This window comes from Epinephelus moara, chromosome 12, assembly GCF_006386435.1.
Source record: "Epinephelus moara isolate mb chromosome 12, YSFRI_EMoa_1.0, whole genome shotgun sequence".
Taxonomy (NCBI): Eukaryota; Metazoa; Chordata; class Actinopteri; order Perciformes; family Serranidae; genus Epinephelus; species Epinephelus moara.
Window position 1 is genome coordinate 19,953,259 of NC_065517.1, and position 14,512 is coordinate 19,967,770.

Below are 14,512 nucleotides of genomic sequence, written 5' to 3' on the forward strand. Positions count from 1 at the left end.
GCTCTTCTATTTTTGTTGCGCTACGCTCCCCTACGCGACCCTCCAGCAGATAAAAACTACATGAAATAGTGTGCTAAACGTGCACAATGTGTTTTTAAATGAATAAACCATTATCAGAGGTGATATGTGATGACTTTTTTTTCTCATGCATTTACCCATGTTTATCCGTGACATTGTGTAAATGGGGGGGATTATTCAAAAAATCGTTGAATAGTTGCCATGATTTTCGAATAGTGTTTTTGCTTGTGTTGCCCATCCCTAGCATGGGGTCATTTTGACTTGACCAACGGACTTTACTACAAGCCAACTGGCTGTTGAAACAGATGACATACTTTATGTTCTAAAACCAACCGCGATTTGACCAGCTCAGTTGCAGGTGACACCATCAGGCGGCTTGAGTCGAGCTCAGACGGCCAGTTCACGCGACTGTAACTTTTCTCTGCAACGTTCTACAATGGTTTTCTATCACCGTGAATCTTTGGTCTGAACTGGGTTTAAAACATGAGAGATATGCCCGGATTATTTGGGCTTTAAGAGCATTATTTGAACACGTATACAGCACAGTCAGAACATGCATTTCAGGTGGAGTTTTACCGTTTGCAACACATGGACTATTATCGCAGACTCTGGGTGTAGAATCAACAAGCCATTTTCAAGAGAGAGATTTTCAAGGTACGGTTACTGTCTCAGAAAATACCACGGTTTCATTGTATACGGTATTAAACAATTCAAAAATAGAAAGTTATTTTGGGGATGAACAAACATTTTTATGATTAAAATTCAATAACCTTGTGTAAAAAGTTTCCCTTTTGAAAATAAACAAAGGTGAGATTCTTCCTCAATTTGCATTTTTTTAAGTAATGTACATGGTATAATAACCCTCAGTTTTGATACCACAGCACACCTTGAAAGAGGTAAACCACTGCAACCCTGTTAGAGATGCATTCCCACTTGCTCAACCTAACAGTGTAGCATGATCATTTAACTGTATCAGCTGTGTGACAAAGGTGTGTCCTATACAAGAGATCAGTACCTGAGTCTCAACATGTTTGTTGATCTTGAAGAAGGCCCAAAGGCTGAAACATCATCAAAATAAAAGAATATGGAGCCAGAGTGTGCGACACTTGAGTCAATAGAGTCTACTGCCAGTGATCAGCATCTCATTATAATTCTTGGTGTGCGTTACTTTTATATTTTGAAAAGAGATGCATTCCTAAACAAAACACCCAAGTCTCTAGTCGCAGGGACAAACACGCCTACTTCTAAACATTAAAGACTTGGATATCAACAGGTTTTTGAATATGCACAGATATCACAAGGTATTAGTGGAATATTCATCTTCATCAGCCATGTAAACAGCTTAATAGGAATATTGTCTTTTTGGTAATAAGAGCAAAATCGGAATATTTTGTGCATGTAAACGTAGTGGCAGTGGCTCCTTTCTCATCAGACAACAGTGATGGGATGAAGTTATGAATCACGCTCACACACAAATAAAGTCCTACTATCAAGAAATTAATAATATGATCTCGGGTTAATATAAGTGAAAGACTATGACCCCCTCACAACTAAGCACAGATATGGAGGCTGATGGCGATTCAAATTTCATTAATTTATCACTTTTGTTTTCATGTAGTCTTGATATCAGAGCATAATTATATTATTATCTTGATATAGCAAACTATGTTTTCTTGTAACAATAAGATAAAGCATAAAAAATGTTTTCTCGAGGCAATGACTTAATTTGGTGACTGATCGTGGTGGCGATGGTAGCCCAAGTCATTACCCAGCTACCATAAAAATAAAAATAATCGCGTGGCTCAAGATAACAAAACAATTATCTCAAGATATTGAGATTAACAGAGATAACACAGTGCACATAGAGCTTAAGTACAGAAAGTAATTCTCCTGACAGAGAGCTTGATCAGTAAATATGACATAACCACCCTAAAATTATTCAGAACAGTAATTAATTAAATCATGATCTCAAGAAAATGATGTTTTGTTATTGCATGGCAGAAATAATCAAACACCTAAAGCTGCTCTCAGCATCCAGGTGTAGCTTTTATCATTGCACCAAAAATATAGACATTATATTAGGCTCTATACAGGCGCCTCATCTGGAACATTATGTGTCACCTCTTTCTCTGATTATATATATTTTCATAAATTACATGAGTTGATGTTGCTATTTGAATTTAATCTAATTCCTACATTGTACAAACTGTCAAAACTGACAAAAGTTTCTCAGCAACTGAAGTTTAAGTAAAAGTACATTTCTTGAATTGAACGAAATGAAAGGGAAATTAACCCAGGCACAACTAGCGTCATTATACAATAATCACAAATGAACGCTTTAAATATAGCATGTGATCATCTTCGTCTTAACCACATTATACGCAGAGACTCTGTCCTGGCTGCTGCTCGTCGTAACACTTAATGACAACTTAACTTCGGCAAAGCTCACCTTGAACAAAAAAAGGTTTAATATTAGCACACTCTCTTACGGCTGTCAGTGTTCTGTGGTTGCTGCATGTGGTTTCTATGGTGACGTAGTTTATGCTGACATGTTGGATGAATTGATGACTTTTCTAATAGATGGTGAATTACATTGCCTGGACAGTGAGTGGTTTCTGTCACTGTGTCCATGCCCATACAAACGTCCACAGTAAAATAGTTTGCCAGAACATTATCTTTGTAACTGAAGCAAAACTGTTGTTTGGTTGGTGGAAATCTTAATATTTGCTATATCTTAGTCTGAATGAGTTTACAGATGGAGTTTTAATCATTGAAATTGAGTCTGAATTAAGTCAAAAACAGATTTTTATTTAGAAATAAGTAGCTAAAATGACAGAAATTATTTAAATTAAATTGATTTAAATTGGCTAAATTAAGAGTCTACAGTTGTGCAAGCAGCTCTGTAGATACTGGTTTTGACCCTCAGTTCTTAGCTATTTTAAAACATGCTTACAGCCTTGGTATTCACACGAATGTTGTCATGATCAGCTTGCTATGATTCTTTGCCATGTGTTTCATAACTGGACTGGAATTTTCATTATCAACACATATACATAAAAAAAATCAGTCTCTTGGTTTGCCTTTGACTCACTTTCTCTGTGTCTCACTTTCCCTGCTGTTTTTCTCAATATCGTCCCACAACACCTGTGCTATAAATAAATATGTACTTTCAGTGCTCTTGCTATTCCGTGTCTGGTGCGATAAGAGTAAGAAAATGTAGATTAATCTATACTTTTATTTCCCTGCCTGTATCACTGGCTTTACATCTGCTGGCTGCTCTTCTGAGGACCTCCAGGGGTTTTCAGGGAAAGCTGAAATAAAAACTAAGTCAACATCCTGCTCTCACAAGGACTTCCTGCCCCGGGAGTCTGTGTGTGTGTCTGTGTGTGTGTTCCCATCAGCAGTGAAACTCCAAAGGAAAATATAAGCAGACAGTCAGTCACCCTGCCTTGAAAGACAGCAATGAATGGCTTATTGTACAAAGAAAATAGAGGCAGAAAGTGCTTGTAAAAGTGGAGGAAAAGACTGTGGGCTGATCAGAAGGGTCAGGGCATGGCCCCATCTTTCTTCCCTCATCTCTCTTTCAATTACATTTTATTTCATGGTCTCACACTCGCATGACAAGATCTCCCTTTCTCTCCCATTACTGCCCGATTCCACATGTCACTGAGCTGATCTTTTTAGACTGAGGTAACGATAATCCAATGGAAACAAGACCTGGCATACTGAGGACAGCAAAGACGTGTTATTATACCACAATGCATGTTATATTAACTGCAAGTCTGTAGTAGATCTGATTTGATCTGATTTGCTGCATTACTTTTAATGTCACAACTCACATACTACTAATTACTTTAGCGTTTGGGCCACAAACTTTTGCTTATAAATGCACTTTCAGGAAATTAGAGACCTAAACGTTGTCCTTTACCAGATGGCAACACACTTGTCACAGGAAAGAAGAGAGAGAGACAAGTGTGTTTGTGTGTTTGGTGTGTTTGGTGTGCCTGTGTAGTTGATCTTTGCATGTGCTGTCCTCTTCCAGACGGTCATAAACTCAGACTAAACAGGAAAACCACAAAGTTATAGACAGTTAATCCCCCACTTACTCACACTCATACACACACACACAATGTCAATGACCTGACCACGTCTGCTGGAGGCTATGGTGATCACCCCCCTCCAGACTGGAGAGTGTCTAAGTCTAAACTGTCTCCCAGGAGGCCCCGTTGTTTTCTACGCACTCAAATTAATTTTGCAGACAGTAATGTGGGCTAAAATACAACATATATCCTTCTATAGTGCAGAGACGTGGGAGGGCTTTGGCAACTTAATATTGCCTTTACATTTTCTGAATAGTTCAGTCAAACCCTACTTGCTACTACTACCCCACTGCTTTACATTTTAGCTATTTAGTTAACATAGATAACATTGGCAGAGCTGACATTAAAATTCAAAGTAGCATTCGAAACAGTGGGTCCTTAATTTTAGAGAACACAAAAGCAGGCTTCTCACTTTTGGCCAGCAACATCAACTTTGTCATCTAAACAACTGTTGTTGGCAGATTTTATGGATGTAGCTAGTCCGATAATTAACTCTAATTCTGTGAGTTGGTTGGAAACTCGGCTGAAATAATGACATTTGCAGGGGATTAATTTGAGAACCCTGGAAACAACTGTGAAATGCTGGAAATGGTTTTGGATAAAATACAACAAAAAATTAAAAGATGGTGATTAGAAATCAAAACTAGGATTACTGCTTCATGGTTGTATGTTTCTGCAAACCAGTCAAGTTGTACTTAGAGTTTACATTCATGTCTGTGAAAACATGGATGTTCAACATCCTGATACATGGTGTTTAAATAATGTCCAGAACATTGTTTTTGCATAACATTATGATGTCACAATGAAGCTTACCTTTCCAAGGTGTCTTTGGGTATCAGATATGTAAATTTAATGCTTTTGAAGACCTTAAAACAATTTTCTAACAAAATTAACTCTGATTTTTGGACAAATCATCTTTTTCTTAGTCAAGCATTGCAGGTAAGTATGTATTATGTATTAGTATGTTTAATATTTAGGATATATATCTGGTTATTGAGGTGAGTTAGGTAATCTACATTTTGGAAATTGGTAAGTGCAAGTTTAAAGTAAAAAGACATCAGTGGTAGGTTGTTACACAAGAAATGTGGACTTTGACCAAAAGAGCTTGACTCGTTTTGGCAAAAATAAAGTAAACGGCGGATAAATGAAATTAGATAAAATGTTTGTGGCAATTAACCACACTAATTAAAATTCAAGACTATTTAATGACTTTTAAACAACCTGCAGACACCAAGCCTTTCACCTTTTGGATATAAAATGTCAACACTTCATCACTGATCCTTTTAGACATTTGTGTGAAAGTCCGTCATCATTAGTATATGAATTCTTAAGTTATGGCCAAAAACATGTTTTGTGGGGTCACAGTGACCTTGACCTTTGACCTTCGACCACTAAATTCCAATTAGTTCATTCTTAAGCCCATTTGTGCCAAATTTGAGGAGACTCACTCAAGGACTTCTTGAGAAAATGCATTCATAAGAATGAGAGAGATGCAAGATCAAAGTGACCTTGACCTTGACCATATTCTCATCACTTAATTGTTGAGCTCAGCATTTGTGCCAACTTTGAAAAAATTCCCTCAATGGTCTTCAAATATCACTTTCACAAGAATGAGACGGACAAGGTCGCAGTGACCTCGACCTGTGACCACCAAAATCTAATCAGTTCCTTGCTAAGTCCGAGCGGATGTTTTTGCTGAGGAAATTTCCTCAAGGCATTCTTGAGATATCTCATTTATAAGAATGTAATGGACAGACAGACGGACCAATGTACGGATAGATGTACAGACAACCCCAAAACATATTGCCTCAAGCCACAGAGGTACGAAGGCTGAATTTACAGAAGTACAAACTAACTTTCAAATCAGTTACACTGTCTGTTATACCAGAAGCAAATTATCACGAAAGACAGAACAGTGAGCCCCCAGTACCACACAGTGATTAACCTTCCCTTGCACTTTTGATCTAGCACTTTTGGTTTTGGAAAGGGGGGAAAAAAACTGGACACCATTCTCCAAACTCTTGATCAGCACTGGATATGGAGTTCTGCTCAGGCACATTGAGAAAACACTCACTCGCACGAGGCTTGAAAGGCCTGCCGTGTTCAGTTACTGCTGCTGAGCTCTGACTGCACAATCACTGTGTCAGAGAGGGGTTTAGCGAAGGGTCAACCGCAATTTCGCACAATTTTATTTCAGCTTCCCCTTTGTGCATCTCCCATTTATTGACATGGCGACAAAACATAATTATGTAAATGGAAGTTTAAACTCTAACTTTCAGATCTATTAAGCACGAAACATGAGCAAACGCCATCATGATACTGACGTGTGTGGACATCAGAAATCAGTGAATTAAAAACCTCACTGCATAAAAACTTGGACTTATTGCAACATCAGAAATCAGTGAATTAAAAAAAAAAGGCAGGAAGACAGGGGCACAGGGAGGGAATGTTTATGCGCAATAACTCCTGGATAAGTGGTTGAAGTGATTTAGCTGAGCTCAGACCAGCCAGCAGTAAATCCATCCTGCAATGGACCAACTGCTCTCTTTCTCTCACACACACACACACACAGACACACACATACACACACACCCAGTCTATACCTGATGAGGCAGCGATGAGGACTTTGTTAAATCATCCACAAGCACCTCAGAGACACAGCTGTGTGTGTGTGTGTGTGTGTATGGCTGTGTATGATTTAAGCAGGAACTCATCGGTGCTAGCCTTGGTTACTTAGAGTCCAGCCTGCAGCCAAGGCCACTACACACACACACACACACACACGCACACACACACAAACGCATACTGTCTGGGGGATATGGGGGATATGTTGGTGTTGGTAATGAAAACATGCCAGTGAGTAGATTTACAGGAGAGAGCAACTTGACCTCTGGCCCCGCAGAGATTTATCACTGTTAGAGGATCTAATATTCTCATAGCTACAATCACTACATTCTGCTCACAGCCCCGCAACAATATAAAGTAGAGTAGAATAGGATAGAATAGAATAGAACAGAATAGAACAGAGCAGAGTAGGAGAGGACATTTATCTTTAGCTCAGCAATTGTTCCTCCTCACACTGCTGCCTGCTCTTGCTTTCAGTCCAAAGCATTCCCTGGAGATAAAGTCAGGGTTCAGTGACTGCTCGAGCTTTATGTATGTGGCCTTTATGTTCGAGTGGAGCCAATGACACAGTTTGACCTCACAGAAGCCAGCGCATGTGAGCACGACACCTAGAAATACTGTACCCAGCAGTGGTCAGTCACAGCAGAGGTATTTACAGAAATGAGTGTATAACAGTGGCAGTTCGCTTTAATGAAAATGATTTAAGGACAGTTCAGATTTTTTGGCATTGGAAAAAATGGCACTTCCAGATGGGTAATGGGTAATAGAGAGTCTGTTAAAAGAATATAGTGCCTGTTGGATATTTTCTCTCCAATCTGCTGCAAACTGGCCAAAGAAATGTGGTCACGCTACTGTAACTGGACGTGCGACTCGCTAATGAAAACGGACAAAATGACATTGGCTCCACTTTATATACGTATTATGAATAGTTAGGTTTATCACAACTGCCATTGCTAGTTTCAGCCTGGCGCATTTGTCATTTTAAAGTCCAGCACTCGCATTGTGTAAGTACTTATACCCAACTGTGCACCCATGGGCATTTAGGTCTCAAAATGAGGTATGGTCAGGCGCATTGTCGGAACATTGCTGCTTTGAGAGCAGAATCAGCAAAAACCTGGTTTACAATCAGAATGGCGGGGCATTTTTCTGCTTTTTAAAAGGGCACCATATTCAGATAATAAGATGCACACACATAGGCGGTTCACAGGGATGTGTGGATGGGTTGCAGGTGGGTGAAATAATACATCATTAATGAGGAAAACATTGGATTACATTCGCTAAAATGTGAACATAGCAGAGAGCAGAGCAGAGCTGCTGTCCAACTCCCCATTAAGAGAGACATTGTGCTAATTTTCACAAAAGGAGCAGCGTAACTTCATTGATTATTTCAAAAGCTAAAACTTCAGTTCTGTTTCCTCTGTTGAGTTTATATCTACAGTTGTTAGTTTTGCTGTTTCAATGTCCCAGCAGTGACATTGCTGCTCTTACTGCATTACTCTCAGCAGAAAACCACTCACTTCTCCAATCTGCAGAGTACACCATGTAAATAGCAATGGATCAGGTACAGGCACACCTGGCTTTTAAAGGGAATGGGAGATAACACTCTGACTGGCTGAATTCATGTTATCCCCAAAATAACATTTACAATTAATTAAGGGACTAAATACAACCTTTGCCCCTGGCACCTTACTTTATACCCACATTATGCACCCAGTTAACTAATAACAGTGGAGCTGGACACATCTACACTATAGATCTTTTAAAATGGGCCGCAAATACATACATAAAACTTCGATCCAGGACTACTCGCTCATGTGCGACCCGCAAATTTGCAGGCATTTTTTTTTTTTTTTTTTATGTTGTTAAAATTGAGGCAGTGACTTCGCCAGTTTAGGCCAACGTGTGTGAGAGGAGGGAAGTCTGGGAGTGAATAATTACTTAAGTGCACTCATCAGTAGGCTCGTTCGAGATGAACTGCGCCTCGCTGGAAAGTGGACGAGAGCAGGCGGCTGCAGCAGGTGGCGATGACAAAAAGCTGCCATCAAGTCAGAGGCTGAATCCAAATGTCCACCCTCTGGACCTGCAGACTGAGCCCTCGTGGAATTCAGTTGTACGTAGTGTGATGTTTTTACTGTCATCACGTAAAGAGACTGCAAGCGGCTGATAGACAGTCCTCGAGATCGTTTTACAAGTTGCCGTGGAAACGTTGAACTATATGAAATTGGGTATTTACTTACATTCGATCTGATGCTGTAGCAGACCTACATAGGTTAGACTATAAGGGTAATATTTTCAGAGGGGAAAAAAGACTAAAATCAGTTAGAGGCTACAGTGCTCCTACTAAAATAAGTTAGTCTGGAGCCCTGTGATCACAATTAAACTTATTGATCACCACGTAATAAAAGCCAAAGGAAAAGCCACTTTAAATACTCATTCTAATATGGATGTTTTACAGTCTAATCAAATGTATAACATGCCGTGTAATGCCCATTACTTTCCCTTAATGCACGTTTGACAATCATGATTAACTCCTTTTTGCTTATTAGAGTTTGGAATGGGAGCATTTCAATTTATCTGTAATCTAACACAGTCTCCAACAGTAAACTATAATCTCCATGTAATGTCTGGATACATTAGGTAAGTAATGAGATACACAGATTTGCTTTGAAAATCCATAAAATATGAAATTAGGTTTGACGGCGTTGTGTGATACGCTGTGCAGAATTACACCTCTCTGATCTCACTATAAATTAGCTACTGAAATTTATTATGACATGAGTTGTGAGATGATGGATTGGATTAAACCTGACACGCAATTTAACTCTATAGATACATAGAAAGACTACAAAAATAAATCTCTTATGTTGAAAACTAATGCAAATGTGTTGAGAGGACAAGATGGAGGAGAGAAACAGGGTGGAGACAGTATGACTGTGCGATGACTAGAGGCCTTGCTATGTGCGTAGGCCCTGTGTGTATTCATATGTATTACATGTATTGATGTGGATGTACGCTGGGACTGTGCAGGTCCGCCTATCTTGAATGTGTTCTGTATTTGTCAGGTCAGGAAATAACATCATTCTCTAGATGCGGCCAGTGGGGTCACAAGGGATTGTGGCTAATTGGAAATCCAGATGGACGCTCATGAGCTTCCAGGAAGAAACGGTTACCAAGGAGATTGAAACCGAACACACAGGCTACAGCGTTAATATCTCTCATCTCCGTCCGTGCACCTCTCTCATTCTCTTGCTTTTCCTGTTTCTGTCTCATTTTCCTCATCGTCCTTCGTCTCACAGCCTCTCTCCTCCCCTCCCTTCTTTTCTCCATTCAGTTGACTTATGAATGACACGGGGAGAGACAGGAAACAGTGTACTATTGGCGAAAGACTTGAGTGGGCGGGTCCGTGGGGACCAATCAACAAGGCATGGACAAAAAGAACAGCCAGTTATCATGAGTAATATTCACTGTACGAGCACACACAATTAAGTCAGTTGTCTTCTCTGGGGATCGACTTCTCCAAACTACAGAGGAGCTCGCCATCACAGAGACTGATGGAAGCGAGACTTGCTGCCATTAGTCTCTCTGTTCGTTGGCAGGGCTGGTAAGATCTTAAGATTTGTTCTAACAGTTTTACAGTCTGTTGACAGCAGACACAGCCAACAATTTGAAAGTCGACATGGATAACATCATTACAGGCCAACAAAAATACAAAACAGATGTTTAGACCTGGTTTGGTCACAGGATTCGTACATAAATCTGACAGAAAATAGAATTTAGAAGAAGAATATTTTAAGCTTGTGAGAAATAGATTATTTTTCCAGGTATGATTTCCACTCATTTCTTATGCTGCTTGTAAAACTATACTTCTGAGGGCAGGACTAGACATTCAAACATCAAATCATCATTTCATCATCATCCTCATTTGAATATGTAACTGCAAAATGCATTTTTTTTTTAACAAATCAAAAGGTGTTTTCGTCCGTTCAATCCAAACTTTGATTGAACAGGACCCTGGAACAAGCTCTCTGCCGCTGCACACGTCTTGGTCACATAACTTTATTACAATAACATGAAAACATATTATTTCCCAAAAGCAGATTACCAGCTCTTTTCCCTCACCAAGGGAGGTTAGAAGTCAGGGTCAGCAACATTATAGTTATGGAAAAGGATCAAACAGGAAGGCTGATGTTATCTCATTTGCTTTGAATTACCATTTCAAAATCTTAAAGGGACAGTTAACCTCAAAATAAAAAAAGTACACATTTTCCGTCTTGTCTGTAGTGCTTTTTATTAATCTAGATTGAGTGTTGGAGATATCAGCTGTAGAGATGTCTGCCTTTTCTCCAATATAATGGAACTAAATGGCGCTTGGCTTGTGGCGTTCAAACCGCCAAAAAATACATTTGAAAAACTCAACAGCAATGTCTCTTTCCAGAAATAATGACCCAATTACTCAAGATAATTCACAGATGTGAAGCGTTCTTGAGCAGTTTATTTTCTATTTTCAACCACTTTTCAACAACTATCTTCTCTTCTGCCAAACTACACATGCCAACCATATCACCGCACAGGGGGAAGCATACTCATCGACAAGAAGGCATCTGTTTGTGACAGTGCAAGATGTAAACATTAATGGCATACTCTTCGGTTGAGGTGTAATGTTAGCTAGCTGAGTGGTGCTAGGTGAGCTAGCAGTAGAGGTACGCTTGCTTCTGTGCTGTGATACAGTTGGTGGGTGTAGTTTGGCAGAAAGAAAATAGTTCCTACATGAAACTGCTCACAACAAGTTCTGTTGATTATCTTGAGTAAAACCACCGTTTTTTCGCGGGAAATTGACTGAGCATTCAGCTCTTTTACAGCAATGCCCTGAGTTCTCATTCAATGGGCAAGAAGGACACAAGTATATGATAGTAATTCCAGGTAAACTGCTACAAAAAAAAAAAGTCAATAAAAACAAAAACATAGCAGCAATGTCAATCAGGAATTTTAAACAGCAATTAAAATAAAAAAAAAGTTAAATAATGAGAATAGAGTCTGCCATAAAGGACAGATACATAACAACAACAAAAAAACAGTAAAATGTAGAAAATCATGTCTGGAGATATCAACTGTATTGATGCCTTACATCTCTCCAATGTAATGGAACTAGATGGCACTTGGCTCGTGGTGCTGAAAGCGCCAAAAAATACATTTGAAAAACTCAACAGCAATGTCTCTTTCCAGGAAACATGACCTGGTTACTCAAGATAATCCACAGACCTTGTTGTGAGCAGTTTCATGTAGGAATTATTTTCTGTCTACCATCTACACCTGCCAACCATATGGTTGCACAGAAGGAAGCATGCATCTACTGCTGGCTCACCTAGCACTACTGCTACGAACACAAGCCTCTTTTCCATGAGTAGATGTACACTTCCTTCTGCACAGTGATTCAGTTGGCAGGTGTAGTTTGGTAGAAAAAAATAGTTCCTCCATGAAACTGCTCACGACAAGGTCTGTGGATTATCTTGAGTAACCAGGTCATGATTACTGGAAAGAGACATTGCTGTTGATTTTTTCACCACGAGCCAAGTGGGGTTTTGGGGTGAACTGTCCTTTTAACATGGCATCACAGGAAAAACACAGTGAGACTGAATTATTGAATGTAGCACTTAATAAAAGCAATTAAAATAATATTAAGTACTTATGAAAAAATTAAAATGTCTGCACACTGATTGAGGGGCAGCTGTCCCCACTTTTGGGGACCATTACACAATGTCTTCCAAATAGGATAGAGCTCAGCACGGCAGGTATAAAAAGAGTGTCTTTACAAAGCAGCAGCTACCTAGTAACCACTTATAACATGCTGTATCTCCAGAACATGTAACTGTCTATATACCTCTTGTTCGAGTTGAATCTACTGCATTTAATTTTTTATATTATATACTTCCTATATCTCTGAAATCACACACTGAACACCATAACCACGTGTCACACAAAAGTGGATAAAAAGGGAATAAAAATCTGAATGAAATGATTGAAATAAGCTCACCTGGGGTAAGGAGGTTCTCACACACACAGCATTAAGTGATGGCTATGGGTTTTGACAGTGCTGAACTACAGGTTGCTGACTCATCACTTCTGACCAGCGCTGATGACTACACATCTACTATTAGCTGGCCCCGGGCTACTGCTAACTGCTCTGGCACAGGAAATGTTCAGGTTAGATTGAGCGTAGCTGAAATGTGTGTTTGACAATATAGAATCCATTACAGTGCGTGTGAGAGCTTAGTAGATGGTGCGCGCGCGCGTGTGTGTGTGTGTGTGTGTGTGTGTGTCTACCGTGCTTTGTGAAAGTATTCTACCTTTTATGCTTAATGATATTAAGAATCAATTTTTTTTAGCATTCAGCCTCTTCATAAGGACACAATGTGCGTGTTTCAGTGAGTGTGTTCACATGAAGGATTAGTAAGTGAGAGGGACACCGAAGAACAGAAGATAAAACTATGTGAAAGTGATGAGAACTAGTTGCAAAGAGAGGCAACACAGCACTGCACTGACGACGCTTCAGGTGTTTGTTCTCACTGAAGTTCAGACGTATGGTTCACAAAACTATCCGTTACATCAATGCTCAGTCTGCACCTGTACATTTCTGTGTGTGTGTTTGTGTAAGTGTGTGAAAGAGATTGAGAGAGCCGTGTGTGTTGGAGTATATAGCATTCATTACAGTGGCGCTACAGACAAACTGCTCCCTGGATAGACATTGATTTTCACCCAATGGATCTCACTGTTAGCAAACCTAATAGCTTGGTGGGTAATGGGTACATGTTATGAATGAGCCCCTATGGGCAGGAGAGGGAAGGAGAGGAAAGGAGGGGAGAGGAAAGGATGTAAGTAGGTGGAGAAATGAGAGAAGAAAGTAAAAAAATGGAGAGCGTGTGAATAAACGAAGGAGGGATGGGGATAAAAAAGGAGAGAGAAAGACATGACAGAGGAGAAACCAAAAGGAACACAAAGCAAAGACAAGATGATGTGAGTGGATATGAAAAAAGAAATAAAGCTGCATGAATTAGTCAATTAATCAATAAAAAAAAGAAAATAAATTGGCAATTATTCTAATAATCAAACGTCTCTTTTTAATTTCTTTTCAGTCTCTTGTCATACGTGACAGGAAACTGAATACTTTTCGGTTTTGGACTGTTGGTCACACAAAACAACACATAAATTACAACGTCTCTTAAAGGTTGACGAAAAAAATGTAATCAGTAATGAAAATAATTGTTACAGCCCTAAAAAGCAAACAGGGGCAAATAAAACACAGAGTGGGGGGAGAGATGACGGTAATAAAAAAGAGGAAAATGCAGGGAAGTACTTGAAAAGGGAGGAGAGGACGTAGGAGAGTGAAAGACAGGAGAGAACAAGGAGAAGAGAGGAGAGGAAGACAAACAGAGGAGGAGAGAAAGGAAATAGATCACATGTGAGTTGAAAGGGGAGCTGCTATTTACCATTACTGCTAATAGGTTTCAAAAGGAAGCAAGTCGTTAGCTAAATGGATAGGCCCTAAATGACACATTACCATGTTAAAGGCTGATTCCGCTCATTATTGGTGCTCTGATTCCTCCATGCATCACCGGCGAGAGCTGCGAGCTAGCCACTAGTACACAGACCTGCTGCCTCAGCAAATACACACACCCCCACACACACACACACATACGCACACACTGTGACACACTGGCAGAGAAAGATGAGGGAGAATGGCCATGAGGAAAACGCTCCTGGCCAGTGCTCTG

At 39.7% G+C, this 14,512-nt stretch overlaps 1 protein-coding gene across 5 annotated transcripts in view; it reads right to left on the reverse strand.

The window, feature by feature from the left end:
• Window positions 1–14,512, reverse strand: part of lama2 (laminin, alpha 2) — a 322,377-nt gene that overhangs the window by 272,726 nt on the left and 35,139 nt on the right. The window lies entirely within an intron of this gene.